The sequence below is a fragment of the Linepithema humile genome, chromosome 3 (genome assembly GCF_040581485.1).
Source record: "Linepithema humile isolate Giens D197 chromosome 3, Lhum_UNIL_v1.0, whole genome shotgun sequence".
Taxonomy (NCBI): Eukaryota; Metazoa; Arthropoda; class Insecta; order Hymenoptera; family Formicidae; genus Linepithema; species Linepithema humile.
Genome location: NC_090130.1, coordinates 6,290,297 through 6,310,632, shown reverse-complemented (window position 1 = coordinate 6,310,632; position 20,336 = coordinate 6,290,297). Strand labels below are relative to the sequence as shown.

The window sequence follows — 20,336 nt, the reverse complement described above, 5'->3', positions numbered from 1 at the left end:
AACAAAAGTGCAGATAGAACCGTGCGTGGGTACGGTGAGCTCTCGCGCTGAATAGACGTCAATTAAAGCAATGAATAGCCCGCGATACTCGTGTTATACCGCGATAGAAGCAACGAGCGTATTAATTTATGTCTGATAACTCGGTTTCGCGCGCACACCGGCCGGCCAGCCGGCCGCCACGTCCGAATATAATCGTTCACGCTCGTCCACGCTTATAAAGCCCACGCCAGCGAGGGTTCCTCGACATCGGCGCGTTATCGCCGGCATCATTGTCCGCCTGTAGTGTGAGTTCTGGCGCCGCGCGATTGCCCGAAAGATCGAGCGCGCCCGTGATCGACGATCGTGAAGATAGCTGTTAACTGCGCACTTGTAAGCCATCGGATAACTTACAGCCGCGATAAGTGCCCATTAATCACGCGACGGAGGAATCAAGTGACAGCGATGTCCGGAGTAAGAATGTGCGGCTAATCCGAAGGTCGATTAGGCTCAGATCAAGTCAGATCAATTGAGAAAACATTCGCGGAAACTTTCGCATATATCTTTCCTTTATCTAACGAAATCAAAGTCGACTTTTTAGAGAATCTCAACAGTGGGACGGGATTCCAATTGCTCGAAAATTTTGAGAGAACCTTTGAAAGCGCTGTTTTCTAAAAACAAAAAAAGCTCGTATCTTCGTGCAGTCAACATGTTTATACGTAACGCTATGCGATCAAGTGGATAAATTGAAAATCTAAACGATACATGGAGTATTCTTGGCAGCGGTCCATTCGCTAGGATTGAATTGGACCGGAAAGCCAAAGGGGCCAGAGGGTAAGACGGGATGGCCATTTACGGAATTTGGGGAAAGAGGGCAAGGGGGAGGAGTTATCGGGAGAGAGGCATGCGAGACGGGGTTTCAATTAAGGGACTAGGGGCACGTTTTGCGCCCGGTATCCGATGCTACCGCGTTGCTTACATCGTCGTTGCAAGATTTATGAGCCGCGGCAAGATGGCGAGAATTCGTCCCGGACCCCGCTGTACGCGTTAAACCGTGCGGATAATTCGTACGCCCCCGCTACACCCATCGTCATGCGCGAGAGTTGGTTAATGGTAAATGTAATCTCTGTGAAATTGCGTTGCCACGTGCGATTGCATTACCACCCAATTAATGTGACGTTAATGCGATTCGAAGGGCGGGAAAGATGCGACGCACGTGTATGTCGCGTATAATGCGTCTACGTAATTAATAATTGTAATATCGCAACGATGCGTGAGTGTGATGGTCATTTATCTAATTATTCAAACGCGTAGTTTGAATAATTCGACTGACAATTGATATTCTCTAAACCAAAATGTGGGTTAATTCAATATGTAATGTTGGGCATATTAATGTGTTATGATAATTACAGACGTCAAATCGAAATGTCATAAATAAAATAGCGATTTTATCCAAAGAGTCCTACAAGAATGGAAATGAATTATTATTAAATTATACTTTAATTTTTTATATATTCTCTATTAATCAACACACTTTTAATAAAAATTTACCATTAATTAAATAATTACCATTTTTAATTAAATTTGCCATTAAATTAAGTTTACATTAAAAATATTATTTAATTTTATTTTTTCAATAATGATTTTCATATAATAAAGTATTTAAATTTAATTTTCATGTATTATATAAATAGAGCATAGCTAAAATATCTTTTACACCTCACTGATTACTTTCGACTTTTCGTAAAAGCTCCTTTATCCACGTCATATTTTTGGACTACGTCGACCGATAGAAAATGTGAGAGAAGTGAGAAACTCTTGAAAATTCTTTACATCGCAACGACTTCCGCAATATGCTGAAGTCGACATTCTCGGCGGAGAGCGAAGCGAGAGAGGTAGAGAAAAATAAAAAGTAGAAAGGCATACGAGGGAGACGAAAAAGAGGCGGAGGACCGCCCGGCGGTTGTTTTAATGAGAGTTAAAGCTCGCGAGTAAATGTCGAATAAATCATTTCGCCGGGGCGCTAAGTGCATCCATCGACCCGAGGGGAGACGCATCGTCGGACAACCCTCTTTATCTGTGCATCGGCGACACGTGCGCATTACACGGCGGGCATAGAGAGACAGTCGCGATATGCGCATTCGTCTGTGTGCACACACAGCCGGCCGCAATAAAATACAGAAAAACAAGCGACGAATGTGAAAAGAGACAGGCGGATGCGCCGGGAGCGATTTCGTGCATCGCGCACGATTAATATGCGTCTGTCGTGCCGACGAACTCGCGAAAAACGAGATTTGCCCCGCGACGCACGGCTCATGATGACAGAACCCGATGCCGATGTGTGCATTACGCGATCCCGATAAAATTGCATATGCGGGGGGTTCCGCCGCGCTTCTCGTTATGCGCGAATATTTTCAAACGAGTGCAATTAACATGCGTGCCCGCGCGACTCCACTCGTTTCGAGACTATTTCAAAATGCTCTCGTCAAAGGAGGCTTTTGCAACAGCCGAATCGGTATTTTGTGCGGAATATGCCCAATTCGTACAATCAACTATTATGCGAGGGGGAGAAAAAAACGCAATTGTCATTGATCAGAATCGCAAAATAAGGTAGAAAAATATGGAAAAATTATCACAGCTTTCGAATGCGAAAGCTGTATAAAAATTCCGAAGGGTGGAGAAAGTTTTGTGTGAAAAATTTCTAAACGTTTTCGACTGGGACAGATGTCGGTAACTAGGGATTTTCACCCTTACACGTCCCGCTCGGCGCATCTTTAATTCGAGCGACTCGTCTCGAGTTGACGCGCGCTCGTGTCGCGGCGCATCTGCTGCGAGTCAAAACACGCGCGGCGTACGGACGGACAGCGTAACGGGCCGTCTCGTTAATTGGCAAACGCTGATGATCGATGCGTAACATTATTCGGCCGCACAACTGTTCCCCGTCGGACCCCCTCCGCGGCCCGCCCCTTCGCGTGGGTGCGCGACGCGGTGTAACCAACCCCTTCCGCCTCGCAATTCCGCCGCGCGCACGCGGTACGACTCGCCCGCGAGTTATTGCTTTCATTAGCCGAACAATGAAACCAATTTGTGACGCGTCTGTCTCCCTCTCGCTCCCCCCCCTAACTCTTCATGTCGCTTTCGCTCCATCTCTCTCCTTCTATTCCTCTGTCTCCCTTTCTCTCTCTGTCTTATTTGACATCACGACAGACTATGTTCCTGCATCGACGACAGGTCGTCTCTCTGTCTTTCATTGTTCGGCGCGAGACGCATCGGGATGACGATTCTGTCCCGTGCAGCCTCATTCAAGAGATCAGATTTAAGAGGATGTGCGCGCATATAAAATCAAAGTCTCGTTTTGTTTTCTCCGTCCGCGCGTGTGATTGGCTCCCACCGACACGTTTCGAGATGCTATTCTTCAAACAAGGTCGACGTGATGTAGTGGAGCACCATTTGTCTTCCTTCTGAGACTGTTTGCTATACCAATCTTTTTTCCGTGCTCGAACAGATAAATTAATAAATCAAATCTTAAATGAAATCTTCACCGAGTCAGATTGAATATAAATTATTAATAAAGACCTATAACAAACTGTGATATTTCTAGAGCATGCCTCTCGCTATCTTACTTTGTGCATTTGCTTAATTCTCCGTTCGCTGGATACATGTTAAATTTGCGAGTCGCCAGAATGCGATGTATATTATGCAGCTACTTAAATATTCGCTTGTTGCAAAATGTTTCAGACATCGGTTTAATCTGCGTTCATCATTCTCGCTCTACTTATTTGCCGTAATCGCAGTTAGTTATATTCATTCGCCTACTCTCGCGTCGTTACTATCGGCTTTAAAATCAATATTGCTACCTATAGAATTCAAGACTCACTCTGACTCGACGGTTTCGACGTATCAATAACATTTTTTGTTACGCACGTATCGAATACTGCTTTTCTTCCCCTCTCTCGCTCCTTTTTTAATACAATGTTTGCTTAGTTAGATCGTACATTTATTTTTTACGCACAATCACTCTCTCATTTCTCTAATCAATATTGACTAATTTACTATTGTAAGGCGTTGTAACTCCGAAAGGAACAAGCAATAAATCTTATCTACTCTGTATGTATTTCTTTACGAATTCAAAGCCTTTTTTCTGTAGTTTCGGAATCATTCTTCTTCTTTCCTTCAATCTTTACGATCTTTAATCGTAATATTGTATTCCGTTCCCGTGCGTCTCCTCTTTCTGCCACGATTATGTTCTCTCGGAATCGTGGGTGGATTGCGATTATGTTTGTTTCCTCGTTTGCGAGCGAGATTCCATTTGGCTAATGAATACGAAACGTGATACGCGCATGGCGATTGATTATTCCCTAATTGCGCCCGAACTGGTGAGCAGTAATCTGAGCTCGGCACATTTCGAACTGTAATTTTCCGTTTTGCAATTACGGCAAATTATCCATCTCGTGAAATTCTACGCCCGTGTGTATCCTTTCTGTGATTTCGTTACGACGGACATGTGAGACCGACTGCGTGTGTCCACCAAAGCGTGAAAATGGCAATCCTGTCGGTAGTAACGGCACCGATGCGACGAATGCAACAAAGGTATTCCGTGATATTTAATCATACGCCGATGCATTTATACCACCACTGTATTTCTCTTAATCTTGTTGTACCTTTGCACAGTTTTAATCAGTATTAATCAGTTTGAATCAAGCTCCGGGCATAAATGTTTAATGTATTTTCATTTTGTTTGTTTAAAAATTTGGTAAATGAAAAATGTTCTACGAGTTATAAATGTCAGATTTTAGTAGAGTGTAATATAAAATATAGACAATGATTCTCTTGTAACATAACAAATGTGTATTTCTTTACTTTAAGATGTTTTAGGTCCGCTTTGCAATTATTGTAATTTAATGCAATGTAGAATTCTCTCTCTTGTATATCTACTCGATAAAAACCGCAGAAAGACACATTAAAATTCCTTCGAGCAACCATGAAAAAGAATGAAAAAAGTAGCAAGATAAAATGCAAGCAATTATAAGTAATGAAGCGTCTAAAAATAATTACGAGGAACAACACGTTGAAAAAGAAAAGTTAATATTCTCGATTATTTATGAATTATAATACAAGAATACGAGTGGTGCAGCCCGATTGCAATTAAGCATCTATGCGAGTTCTTGTCGTTGCAATTTCACACGTGGTTATTATCGCGGGATTTATTAATCGTCGTCATTACACGCAAGCGCTGCGAGGAATCGCCCTAATCGCCTACTCGCCCGACGACGGAGCCGCGATGTGTTTCGCCGCGAAGCATAACCGTCGGCGCGCGAAACGCGAATCTCTGACCTCTGAAGTTTATTGCCCGGCCGGGGCAATAAAGTTTTTATTTCGCGACTCTGTTGACCATATTGCGGTAGATCGCACAATAATGTCTTGCGGGGCTCTCCCGCAGGAAACAGGTGCCCGTGTAGGTGTGAAGGACGTCTAAGAGCGGTCGAGAACTCCCCTGGGGACCGGAGCGAGTATATTAGATCGCAGAGTTTAATGCGCTGTACAGGGAATACGATATTTATTAGCGTACGTGAAGATCTATACACGGTGTGTCGTGAGATTCGCATCGAGTTTCGGCAAATAGCGCGTAATAAAGTCGGAGATAATATTAAATCACAATGTTCGTCATTGGGCGTAGAGGAAAAATGACCTACCTAAACGATCAACGCTTGTTCGCCGCGATTTCAGCGACAAAGGCGCGGAAAGTATATTGCGCGGTCACCGTCTGCAGCCAAGACTCGAGAAGAGTCGCGTTTGTATTGTCGCATCAGATGTAATGAACAATGTAATGGGCTTTCACGCGCCGAACTTTATTGCCTAAGAAAGTAATAAAGCTTTTATTTCGCGAGTCGCTTGTTGTGCACAGGTGCCGACGCGCGAGACTCGGAAAGCAATCTAGGCTCCCCGGGGGGAAAGCGACTGCCGAAGGATGAGTGAGTATATTAGACCGCAGGGTCTAATACGTTATAAGCCGTACGTATTTACTTGCCCTTGCGTCCCCTTTCCCTATGTACGCCGCTATATGCCACGTGTCCTGCGGGAGCTCCCGAACCTGATCAGATCCTGATCGAACTGTAATTTGGATAACGTTCATAAATCTGCTCGCTTCCGCCTGAATATACGCAGAGGATCGTGGAAGTTCGTCGGATGGATATTTGTTCAATTATCTTTTAACGGCTTTCTGAAATAGTCGGTATATTTTATACTCTCGAATGCTCAGATGTGGGTTTGCGAAGGCAAAGGATTCCCTCGAAAGGAATGGAGGTTCTTCTTCGAAGGGAGGAGTCAAAGGATGAGTGAGGATATTAGACCGCTGGATTCGCTGCGCTACATGCAGAATGCAGCTGTGTGTGTACGCGCGGGCCCGTGTGTATACTGCCGAATATGCGACCGCGTGTTTACATGAGCCTGCGTAATATACGTATACGACTGGAATTAATTAAATCTGATCTCGTGCGCGCGATATTCGGGAAACCGATCTCCCTGATCGTTGTAATAGTTTACGGTGTTCCAAAGCGTATAAACGTGTAAACCAAAATCACATCACATCGATACACATCACATCAAAGATGTCAAAACTAATAAAATTATTTGAGTAAAATCTTGTACAAAATTACCTGTGCAAACGGCTGATTTAAGCAGAATTCTTTATGCGCAGTAAAACAATTCGGTTCGAAATTTTTTTCCAGATGCCCAGCTGCTGGAGTGAATGCGTGAAGGAAGCAAGGGACGTCTGAAAGGAGTTGAGAATCGTCGGAGGAGGGAGGAGTCGAAGGACGAGTGAGTATATTAGACCGCAGGTCCTAATATGTTATAAAGCATACGTACGCGCGCTCCGTGTTTGTCCCCCTTCCTACGCGTCTAGGCGCACATAGGCCAGGCTACATACATAGTATTTGCCGCACACACGCACGCCGATCGGTGTGATGAGTTATATATATATGCGCCGCACATACTCAGGATAATAAATATCCTTCGTCCGAGTCAGCATCGGCTCGCTTGATCTTTCATAGCCGCTCGTAAAGACCCCTTGGGGTGGGCCGTAAAATTTGTCGGGTATTTGAAATATCTTCGAGTCCTTCCCGAAAACTTTCCGGCCAAGGATTCCTCTCCTTGATTCCCTCTTGTGGCGCGCGGAAATCCCGCGAATCTGCGCCAAGTTTCGTGCCACTTCCGCAGCGTGTAACGATGCGATAATGATACACGGTGAGTCAGATTTCGCGTACATCTTTTCATATTCTTGAATCAATTTGATGAAAGACCAAATTTATTTCTATTGTTAGCAAAAATCAAAGTTTCAAATTTTTAACAAAAATGTAGAGAGAATTTCAACTTTAAGAACGAAGAACGAATCATATTTCAATTTTAGACTTTTAGTGAAATTTTAACAAAGATGCTTAAAATTTAATGTTAAACGAATAATGGCAAAATTGATATAAAATTTAATTAAATTAAATTTCCTGAGAAACAATCGTCTTTAATTAATAAAATAAATAAACGAGAAAAAGCCTGAGACACCCTGTATATCGAGAAATATCACGAACTTCTCTCTGGTCCTTTGAGAGAATTGCGACAATCAGAGAAACTTACGAAAGTTCGGGCAACAGCGTGCGGAGAAATACTCTTGGGAAAATTGCGGATGGTTTATAGTTATAATAATATCGTTCAGTTTCTGTTGATTGAAAGATATTGATACGTAGAAAATAAACGAAAATATCGAGAGTAAATAATTTGAGAATTTATCTCTCGCAGATAAAAGAGTGAGAAAATGCAATGAAGAATTAGTGACATAATTTTCTTTGAGAGACAAAGATATTGATATTTATAAAATCTCCATTTTATTAATTTTTTAATTAAAGTTATAGTTATGTACGAGCAGTTACACTGAGTTTTTGAAAATACATTACTTATGAAAGAAATACATATTTATACGAAAAATCAGCATTGCCTTCTTTAGACGTGCGATTATCGATAGAAGTTTCTCCTTAAAAGGAGAAGGAGGTTTTCTTCCCTTTCGAAGTATCATCTTGAGAATCGAATCCATTCCTCTTCGTCGGGACAGACGAGAAGTGGTCGCAGGGGTAAAATCTGGATGCGTAAGGGCGATCGCGCTGAGAAATTAGCGAAAACGGTGCGCAAGCTACTCGCAGAACGTGGGATGGAAAGGGACGTTCTGACGAGAGCGCAGATTTGTCCCCGGGGGGTACTTACGAAGGGGAGACCGGCAAATTTTGACCCTCCAATCGCCCCGCTACGAGATCCCGAATCTCCGGCTACCACGCCCGAGAACATCGCACCGAGTCGTGATTTCGATAGACTGGGAAGAGCGATGGGCGATTACGTGATCGGATTACGTGGACGCTCCATGTTCGACTACACCGTCGACTGAGGTACACGACCGGAAGGTACGTGATGGAAGAAAGTCAAACGTCGTCACTGTTGTCGCGCGACATGTGCGGAAACAAGCACAAGAGTGGATGTTAAAAAAAATCTAGAAAAAAAACTTGTCGAAAACCCGATTCAGGCAGGAATTCATGTCAACCGAGTACTTTATGATATTTTACAAATACCGTAAATAAAAAAAAAAGTAATAATAAAGAAGTTTTAAGATCGAAAGGCTATCATCCTTTCTTCGCTTTGCTATTCTTTTTGTTCGATTCTCTTTGGATTGTCACTGATATAATCGGAAATCCTACAAAGCGGACGACATTCCTGTCTGATTGCGTTTTTCACTTGAATGGAACCGTGGAACACTATGAGAGCCTAGAGAATGTAGAGAGGAACCATAATTCTAAAGCGACCGTATTATCTCGACAGATTATCGGCTCCGGTGTCCGGTAGTTCTAATCGCGACAAATCTGTCGTCAGTCCGACATCCACACCTCCACTTCCGCAAGATTACTATCTCATTTCGTTAGCTAGCGGCGCCTCATTATCGCCGGATATAAATCTGTCATTCCCGTCGAATCGAGCACCCCTGAATTCCGACCGCGTTCCCGATCGACTACCTGCTTTTTCCAATTTCTAAACTCCTAAATTATCCTTTCACTTTCACTATAATTTTCTAAAGAAAGCAACAATTTTTTATCAAGAGCAAATTATCATCAGAGGTTTTCATATTTTTTTTGTGCAACCTTATTCTATTTTGTTAAAGAAAATGTAAATTATTTCAATTTTGGAATTGTATGTATAAAAATTAATTAAGAATTGTTTCTATTATAAAATTATTTATCGGATAGTGACAATTTAATTAATTGGAAAGATATAGTAATTGTTAACCATGTCTTCACCATGTTGCAAATTATTCATTAATTTAGAGTCTTCATCATGTTGCAAATTATTCATCAATTGATGCTTCTGTCATTCACATAACACGCATCTCACAAATAATATCTCGTTTATACTAAATCTATCAATTATCATAAATCAATAGTTTGCGCATTCGTACTATTCGTGGAATATCGTCGCGTCTATATTTTTCGTATTTTTTTTAAATCGTGATAAAAAAGACATTTTTGACACTGTTCGCTACCAAATAAAAAAATGTCAACAAACAGTAATTTCTATCTAAATCACCAAATTTTCACCAAATTTATACTACAAATTTTTTTCATAGAGCACATACTTCACTCGACAGTGGAATATCGCAACCATGCATAGGTGTGTTTGTAAATACAAACGACGGGTAACATACGATGCCCGTAAATTTATCGGAGCGTTTGCGTCGTAAATTTTCAGAGTAAACGCGGTCCATCATCCCGATCTGGCTTGCGCGCAACTGCGCGGGCGCTTATGGTCGCAATTCGCACCTACCAATTGGACGGAAACTCAAGAGACAAACTGCCTCGACTGCAATTAAGAGCCTCTCGGATGGCACTGCGCTCGTGCCATCAGCGTGTTTACTGTCTTCGTGACAACATTATTAATTTCAATTATCGCGCACTTGATCCACACGGCGATTCTATAGTAATTTATTATATATTAAGTTCTAATTTTGCACGTCACGATTTAAATGTTTCATCGGGAAACGTTTTACAATTATTGAACATATACATATGACATTGCCGGAAGCGGAATATACAATATGATGAAAAATAATTTATACCATTATATCCGCAAATTGTGCGTCGGCAAATTTCACAAGATTCGCCGTCTCGGTGAATTAATTCGGGCGCGGCCGAAGACGCTTTCGACGGGGGATGCGCAAGAAACAAAAACAAAGAAAAGGAAGCGAGATGTAAAATCTGTTTGCATTATATCATCTCGGGGATAGGTACGGGTCTGATCAGGCAGTTACGAGTTTTGCGAGCCTTCGTTGATTCATACACACACACGCGCGCGCGGACGACTGTTACACGACGACTCGACGCCCGAGTAGCTACGTTCGAGTGTGGTGGCCGCATTTACACAGTAAATATATCAATGAATTTACGATGCGCGCTGATCCCTAATGGCCTCACAAACAGATCTTCGTCGGGGAATGCGCTTTCATCCCGTGCTTTCGCTCTCATCGCACGACGACGGCGGGTTCAAGGCTCCTCTCGGAATATCGGGCATCGAGTGAGATTATGGCGGACGATCGAATAACGTTGTCGGATGAAAGCTCATCACTCTTTCAATCCGCGTGAAATCGCGTGTTCCCGCGTGAACCTGGTTTTCGATCGGGCGCAAGGGACATTTCATTCGCGGAGGTGATGCGGAAAATTCGGGATGCGATCCGGCCGAATGAAGCAGGATAGCATTTTAATTGGACGTATTTCAGTGGTATCAGCGATTTTAAATGCAAACTAATTGACCTATCTGCCCGGTCTTCTGCTGTCCCGACAATCGCGCGTGAGTGACATGGATTTACCGCATCGCATTTTTTCGCGGCGCGAACAAAAGCACGGAAAACTACATGCATCGATTCGCTTGAATCTGGAAGCTCGAGATAGAAATAAAAACGTACATTTCGAGGTTCTGTTGCGAGCAAAATGCAAATATTTCAGCCGTAGATTTAATTTTATTCATGGGATATAAACAAAAACATTTTTACGAATAATTTTTATGAAAGCTGAAACATATTCTCACATATTACTGCGCTGACTTGAGAGTTTTAGAGGTAACAGATATAATTTGATTTATCCTATATAATTGACTTTTGCGTTTTACCGTTCTGACAATTTACAATGATACCATTGTGATAATAATTACTTGAAAAATATTTGGTAGCTACTGCAAAATATGTAACATTAATACCCTTCAATATCCTCGTACGATAACCATATACCGTGATATCCGTAACAATATTTTCCTTATGAAAGCATGTTCTTAAATTTATTACAGCACAAATACCCTTCCTGTAACGATAAACATCGTTAGGCTCCCATTGTTTGCTCACCTGGAATCTAACGCACTGAAAGACTCTCCCTTCTCTTCCACATAAGAATTAGGGCACTGCAGAATTGAAATATGTAACAGAAGTGTTCACGCGCTGCGTGTACCAGATCTCTCTGCATCCGGAACGAACGCAAAGGTGCATTAAATCCGTAATCTCGAAATCACCGTTCGTTTCATTTCCTCCATTTTCTACGGTCGATGCGTCTGATTTTTCATCAACGAATAGCCCGCTACGCCCACTTTTATTTGTATACAACGTGGGATGCGAAGCGCCGATATTTTATTTTTTGAATTTCGCTCGCTCCGCTCCCCCGGTAGCGGTAGCGTGAGGATGCCGGGGGAACGGAAAAAGGAGCTACAAGCGCAAAGCCGAAGCAGCATTAGCTTTTAGCACGCCGTGGATGTGGGAGGGCGGAATAAAAAGCGGGAAAAAAGCGTTATGCTGCGGGGAGGGGGGCGAAGAAGGAGGCGAAAAATCATTTGAAAATTACCGTCGCACGGCCATTAGCCCGGCCGGCGTCCTGAATTTTTTACCAAGAGGTTTTACTGGGCGACAGCTCGGTCCACCCGCTAGTAAAAAGCGTATCCGCACGGTCTCCTTTGGTTCCTGCTGTGTCTTTCACGAAATGGCCGGCTCACAATTAATTTTCAATGAGCGTCGCGATTTAACATAGCATTTAACACCTTTTAGTTAAGTTTAGTTAGAAAGGCAGAATTTCTGCCTCGGAGAGTCTCGAGAAATTTTTTATACATCTTATCAGAATGGACGACAGTTTTACAATTGATAAAATTGTTACGAAGTGTTTTATTCTTTATCAAAATTTTTATCCGCACACATTTCGCGTCAATTATTCTTTAACAAAAATTTGAAATTATCTTTCTGAGATTATACTGTTTAATACAAAATATTTTTCTAGTTCTGTCCCATTAAAAAATTATTAAATTATTTAGCATTCATAAAAGCAAACAAAACACTTTTAGTTATTTAACATCAAAGCTATTCATAAATAAGGCGTTAAAATAAATGGCATCTTTCTCAGATTGGTCTTTAATATCTATGTTTCACGGTAGTTCTGAGTTATTCTGTAAAGTTATGTCGTGTGCGACACAAGAGTAACACACGTGGCATTTTACTTCCCGTTACTCGAACATCGATCACACATGATATCGAACACGATTTTTCACCGCGTACAATCGCAACTATCGCTTCGGGCTTGTAACCATGCGACAGCAGATAAAGCGCCATTTCATTTCTATGATCTCTCGAAATGATTTGTCGGTTCGGACGTGGAAGGCGTGAAGAAGAATGCTTTTTCTTTCCCAATCGCGATAGCGACACGAGGCGCATTGAATGAAAGCCAAAGACACTTAAGGGCTCTAATCGAAATCGTAAATATGTCCGTTGTGCTCGTTTAGTTTTTTTTTCTCGCCGCAGGATTGAGAAATTTTGCTTCGCGTATCGTCCACGACCCTTAAAAACTTTTTCATCATCACGAGCGAGCATGGAAATGAGGGATTTACGAGACGAGATACGCGGGGTGACGGATGACTCTTCCCGCCTGATAGCTTTTTTCGATCAGATACATCGAGAGCAAACAGTTACCGAGAATCGATCAATTCAATTAGAATTAAATCGCCTTTCTAAATAAAAAGTTTTCAAGCAAATGTTTGATGGAAGCGCGAAGCCGGTAAGAGATATAAGAACTGCCTGCGATCACGAGGAAATAAAAATATCATCATTACTGTTAATTGATTAATTTAACGAAGTAAAATTGTTCAAAAATTCTAACAATTTAGATTTTATTAGATTGCTATTATTAGATTCGGAAGATATAATCGAGATCATCTACCGTTAATAAATTGACACGTTCGTCTTTTTCAAACATGCTGCTTTCTGGTACACCAAATCTATCAATAACGCAACAACGTTTACGCGCTTTAGCCGAGGGACGGCCTGACAGCCCGGAAGAGCCCCAGCATTACCTGCTATCCATCTGCAGGCTCTGTGTCCCCTTCCTGGACTGCGAATCGACCCATTGTTGTCCTCGAATAACAGGCTTAATCTCCCCACAATTTCCCGGATCGTCCCTTTCGCATCTCCCTGCCGACCTCCTTCTCACTCTCTGACACGATAGTCCTCTCTGTCGCGTCTCTCTGCCTCCTCTACCGCACACGGGCACACATCGCCGATGTGTGTCCACGTGCGCGGGCTCGCATAAAATAATATACACAATGCGCCGGGAACCGATGCTCAAATTACGAGAGCAGGCGCGAGAGCGCTCGTCCAGAAAATTGCAGCTTATTTTCGCCCGATCATCGTGGACGGGGAATTCACGTCCGTCCTCTTCCATCCGAGCGTTTCGACACGGGCACCGCGGTCCCTGACGAATCACTAAACTCTTTCTCCCTCTCGCACCGCGAGCATCCAGAATGTAACGACGGCCTTCCCTCTTCTTCTGCCTGTCTGCCTCGGATCTTTTCTTGCCGCTCTTCCTGCTCGTGACATCGCGCGTTTCGCGCGACAGGCAGCGAATTTGTAGCGTGACATTGGAAAATTACTCTTATTTCTAAAACTGTTTGCCAAATATTGAGAACTAGTTAGCGCTCGCAATGAAATTGACGCCACGTCACATGAAATTGACATTTCGCTTTTCGATGGATATACATTTTTATTTCTCAATAAAATGTACAATAAGAAAAAAGTTAATAATTTAACAAATCAAAATTACAGTTGATTCTAAATCATCAAAACTTGAACGAAAGTTAATCACACGATATTTTGAAGCTATTACTTACATTTTATAGAGAAAAGAAAATTTTTTTTTCAACAAATACTAGATCAATCTTTCTTAGATCTTCTACAATGCCCTCTTAATTTTTTGTTGGAACAAAATTAAACGCTGATAGAAGATCGGCATCGTCGTGATCATAGTAATTACACTAATTACCGTATCCACAGCTACTACGTTAACTTTGGGAAGCATCGAGTAAAGTGTTCCGACGCGCGTCTCTGGAAGCCGTGCGCGCTCGCATGAAAGATCCGATATAAATCACAACTAGGACGAGCCAAGCCGAAGTTAATGAATCGTGCGTTCCGGTCTTTAGATGCGGCAGCGCGCATAGTTAACCGACGATCGCCGTAAGAGACGAAGGCGCGGCTCCTCGTCGGGGACGATCCTAATTTGCCCGTGTCTTCGGCCCCACACTCCGGCCGCTGGCGTTTCCTCTTCACGCTCGAAAGACGCGCGCACCGTTCATTCGTTCGTTCGTTCGTTCGTTCGTTCGCGGCACTTGACTATATTGAAGGAGATACATACATCGATAGAGACTGGTACATAGAGACGCGTCCATTAAACACCGCGATATCGACGATGCTGCGCGGCATTTAACTGTTGTGCTTGTCCTCACCCGGTTTCCAAGGCATTGTTTCGCAATTCGCTCGCGGTTGGAATCTTTACGGCGGTATTAGTGGCGGCGTTTCGATTCGGCCGACCGGAAACGCGGAGCGCAATGTGCGTCCGCGACTTGTAACAGCGTTCAAACGTGTCGGGTACTTTATAGCCCGTGTTCGGCGCGTCGTAAGGATAAAAGGCGGGAAATAAATGGTATAGGCGTGTAGCGAGAGATTTTGCGCGTTTGAATAGACTATATTGTGGGGTGGGAACACTGCGGATTTTCACAACGGTATTTTCTGGAATTTTATTGCGTGAGTTTAGAACGCAGAGAAAGTTGAATTATTGCTGAAATTAATTTTAATTCGTCGAATTAAAATTTTTACGCAACGTTAAATGTTTTTTAACTGTATGATAAATCAAAAAATAATTATAATCCTATCGCTTGTGTTTTTTAAGCTGATAATACTTCAACTACACAACAGTCAATATTTCTCTATAAAACGGTAGCCGCACGATTGATGATCGTGTCTACTTTACACCCACGTGAGGCCGAATAGACGGCAATAAAACACACAAAAGCCGCCAATTTCGCGACGTGACACAAATAGAATCCGCAGTTTCTCTTCGTCGAACAGATCTATTTTTTTCTCCGTCTTCCGGTATTATTATCTCTCTGATGCCTCACGCGCGCGTGCCATCGTTCGCACGCACACCGCCGACGAATCGAGCGTATACGTGTGGCCCACCACGGAACTCCATGGGAGCGAGAGAGACAGAAGAAGAAACGCTATAAGTCCTTACATGATGATTCGACGCCTCTGTTTCCTCTCGACGCCCACGCGCTCTTATGCAAGTGAGTTATACACGGTGTCCCGGAACGCCTGAATTTCTCTTATAGCCGATAATTAAAGAATTTCTCGAGAAGAAACATGTTGAAAGTCAAATATGTGAGGAACTTTTCTACAATTTCTCAGTCATCCTCGTTGCTCGTTGAAATTATTTTATCTAATTCTTGTTTTCCCTCTCGAGATGCGCCATCACCGTCACTTCTCGAGTCAATAGAAACACATGGATTAGATTGTAATACGTGTGCCACAGACGGATTAACACTGCGCCTCTACATATTTTCGCCTGCTTGTATACCGCTTTCTCCACGGTATACAATTCGTGGAGCGACCTTTCACCTATCACAATCTGTCACTGTGTAGTATTGAAACTGGATACATCTTTGAGATTCATGAATGGCATTCTGTCGACGACGACATGGAATGTCGAGGTGTTCGACAATGCGCATTTATTTTTTTACTATCGATCATAGGAAATCGTGCGCGGCATATTGTTATCTTATGGGCAGCTTTTACTCCCCCTAATCTCTTCCGTCCGACGCCGTTCCGTGAATTCGCACCGATTAATTCAGTAGCTTGGCTTTCGGCGTTCAACCGCTCAAAGAAAACACGCATGAATTCCGGTTCGCAGGTGGTCTCCCTTAAAAATACAGAATCGTGCCGGGAATCGTATTTTGCAAAGAGTGTCGCCGCGCTCTCTCGGCTCTCCCCGACCGATGCGATTGACTCCGGGCCGGGCCAACAATATGCGGGCCAAGGTATACATATTTATGCTCGCACACGTGATCGACACGGATGCAGAAGCGCGCTTATACAGGAAAACTGACGAAATTGAAACCTCAAGTCCAATCTAGCTGCTGTCGGGCGGTTCAATCGTCGCGCATTTAGAGATAAATTATTCGTCGTCGTAATAAATTCTCCGAATTATTCAAGAATAATCTTAAGTTATTAAAAGTTATTAAGAAATATTGGATAATTTTTCAACGTTATATACCTGCGCATAATGAACGGCGGCTTCTCACTTACTTGAACAAAAATAATAGTGTCTCGGGTTGCAAAAAGTCATCATTCGCGTCTGTGCAAACCGCATATGCATGATGAAGGTAGGGGAAAGAAAGCGACGGGCGGAGACGAAAAAAGGGACGAGGGCTTTAATGTCTCGCATAAGAAGCGTTTCTTGCGCCGGGTGAGAAATAGCTGAGTGCGCGCGAAATGCAGTCGTCCGGCGACTCGCGCGAGTCATTGCGAATCGCATTAGCTCGGCTAGATGCTGCAAGAAACGACGTGAGGAGGTGCGTTGCCTGCATACTTTGTGCAACGACACTTGTCAATTTTAAATTACAAATGAGAAAACTCATAAATTCTATCGTAGACGGTACTTAATGGTCGTAATAACAATCGTTGCCGGCGAGGCGCTATTGAGAAACGATTCCATTAATAACGTTTCATTAAACCGGGAAGTGCATTTATCGAGAAATTATGCAAATCTGGGATGTTTAGCAATTTAATGTTTTTGTCGCGTTTATAAGCTTCGACGATACTAAAATTACCCAGCAAATTGGGATAATTATTGTCCTCGCCTTTACAATTTGCGTTCATACTATCTTGGACAAATATAATGATCTCAACTTATGTAGATAGCATAATCATGAGATATTTTTTATCTTTGTAGTTCCAAGATGTTTCAAAAATTAAATTTGCATTTGTTATATTCATGTTTATTATGTTATTGTCAATTTTTGGCTATCTGGATTGTTATCTAATTTATTATCAGGCACGTTCAACAACACATATTAATTCTCTACGATACAAATAATTGACAAGTATTGTAAAACATGTTGCAAAATCCAGTAATGCATGAATGGATTATGCTTCGTAATAACTTTCACTAAATAAGAAAAATTATGAACACAGGAATCGAAGACAATAGGCATTAACATATGTATACATAGGCAAATGTATTATTTGTAGAGAGCAAATGATAAATTGTGCGTTGATGTACTATAATCTTTTATTCAACTAGTATAATATGCCTACTTTTTAGAATTTGCGTACAGTCATAGAATTTAAATTTGTTATAACAAACTTGTCCTGGTCAACAGCGATCACAAAAATCATTAACAGATCTCGCCTTTATGTATTTGTAATGTGCATCTTTTAAATTGAAAAATTAACTATTTCAAATGCAGAATATTTATCGCAAATAAAAAATATTGCACTAGGAAAAAAAATAAGAATTTAATTAAGATAAGTAATTAAAAGATATCACTATAAGATCGATATCGGTAAAATTGTACTGTTTGTCATACTTTGTTGTAAAATTATCATTTGCATAACCGTACGTTAAATTATTTGAATCGTTTACAGCGTAATCAGCAAGCCGATGATGCGTGACTTAAAAGATATGTAAACACTATCGTTTGGTAAGAAATCACTACGGCATTGAGTTTACTGGTCTAGGCATAGTCGTTTACTCTCTCCCGGCATGCGCAATTTATCACGCCCGAGTCAGCAATCAAACAGCCGCCTGCGATATTCCAAATTTTTATATGTAAGGTGTCTCGTAAGATATACGATTGGCGGCCGATTACATGCGCGAGTATTTAAAACGCGGATGAAATATATACGCTAAACGGTCGCGGCCGTAAATCACGCGGCGCATAAAGCAAGCCGATTTCGTTTATGAAAGCCCGCTTAGATCTATAAAAGTTGAAAATTAATCATGGAAACGCGTCACATAAGAATGCAATCAAAGTTGTTTTTTATTAGTTCCACCTTTTTTATACTTTACGAAAAATAGAAAGTATTGGCCGACGAAATATAGAGATAATACTTATAACTACAAATAACAAATACAAATGAGTTAACAATGATCTCTTCTTTACGTATCGCAATCGAAATGAAAGATCTTGGTCTTTCATATGCAGTGATACGAAGCTTCGAAATTATTCCTGTTGCATTTTGCAGCGACTCGGAGTGCAATCGCCAATTTTACGCTTTCAATCACGTATATACACAAAAGGAAAGAAAACAATATAACAAACATCAAAGATTCATTTTTTCGGACTCGCACAAACTTCAAAGCATATATTCGCTTTTCCTGGCGATTCCGTCCATAGGGATGGCGCGAACCTTACTTTGACGTGTATCTTCTCGAGATTGTAAATGAAATTTTGCGTTATTGACATTTTATCATAGAGAAATGCAAACGTCGACTATCGACAGGCATTGAATAGCGTGCCAAAGGTTATTGCGTCAATCTGTAGATGAGTGAAAAAGAAGGAAGAGATTACGAGAAACAAATTTATCCTCGTGGCGTTTCCAAAACATTCAATTTCAACCGTAAACTGCTTCTTTTCTTCTCACATTGAGTGTATTCGCTATATTTAAACAGAATATTACCTGTTTCAAAGTTATATTCTCTCAATCGCGATTTAAGCCCCTGCAGATAATCCTAAGAGTTGTTTAAAAATAATTTTCAAAAATACTTGAAGCTAAAATTACAATCGGATTAAATTAGATTAAAAATAAAATATCCGTAAAGAAGAAAAGAGAGAAAAATAGTAAGTATACGAATATCTTACGTAAAAATCTTACTGTTTCATTTATTACGATGCAAAAAACCCTTCAAGACCAGAAGATTTGTTTGTGACCATCAAGCGCGCCCCGAGGCGAGAACAATCCTGCTTCGTTCACGAGAGAGAAGCGTACACCGCGCACGTGGCGCGCTACAAAGAGCATTCGGAAAGGCGAGTAAGAATCGCCCCTGCCACGCCAGGAGCGCTAATCCAGTTTCACCCTCGGGGGAAAGACGTGGCCCTGACGTGCACCGGGTGATATCGGCCCGGCCTCGACGAGGGTGCCCGGTCGCTGTGTTACCACTACTGGTGGCTCTTACTCTTCCTCCAAGCCCCCGAAGTAAACCGAATCAACCCCGTAGACGGCCGCGGTGGGCGCCGCGGGCGGACGTCAATCCGTACTAACCTGTCCGTAACTGTTATATCTCGTCGGATGCTCGCCTTGGGTCCGCGATAAGTTCGTTTGTCTGTTGCCGTTAATCGAAGGGGACGCGAACGGGACCTCGGAGGAAAAACGGAAGAAAGCGCGGGAAACAGGCGGTAATCTCTTTACGCGCGAGAAATCCTGCGGACGCGTCGCGCGTCGTGAAAGAAGCTCGGATGTGCCGAGGGAGGTTATTGATAAAAATTGTAGGATTTCACGTGTACAGAGTGCGCCAAAGTTGGCCAGCTATCTTTTTCGCTGGTGACAGTAAAAATGGAATTGAAAAATAGCGGTGGTTTTTTTCAAAGTGAGAGGATTAAAGATTTTTTAGGATTATTTAAGTCTCGTTTTTTTGTGTGTGAGGATGCTTATACATGAATGAATCGATATAAAGAAATTCAGCACCTCGAACAGAAACGGAATAACGCGAGGATTAAATTAAGGCCTGCCATTTAGGCTTAGTGTCGCGTGTGAGGGTCAAATACACAAGAGGATTAAATTGAAAAGCCTTTCTGCATTTGACCAGGATTCAATCATAGATGTTGCCGTATTTGCAAATTAATAGCGGAATTAATCTCTGCATGCAAACTTTATTGTGTTATTAGATATTAAATGATATTTTGTATGTGATCAAGTAATGATATTTTGTATGTGATAGAATAATTTAATTTTTAACATCTTCTTTTTCATAAATAATAAT

General features: G+C 42.0%; 1 protein-coding gene and 1 long non-coding RNA gene across 2 annotated transcripts in view; one reads left to right on the top strand and one right to left on the bottom strand.

Moving 5' to 3' along the window:
• Positions 1 to 6,895, top strand: part of LOC105676366 (uncharacterized) — a 104,456-nt gene extending 97,561 nt beyond the window's left edge. Inside the window, exon 5 of the long non-coding RNA XR_001101380.2 lies at positions 6,705 to 6,895. This is a non-coding gene — a long non-coding RNA (uncharacterized lncRNA). The remainder of the gene's footprint in view (positions 1 to 6,704) is intronic.
• LOC105676363 (netrin-1-like) overlaps positions 1 to 20,336 on the bottom strand; it is a 170,371-nt gene that overhangs the window by 112,032 nt on the left and 38,003 nt on the right. The window lies entirely within an intron of this gene.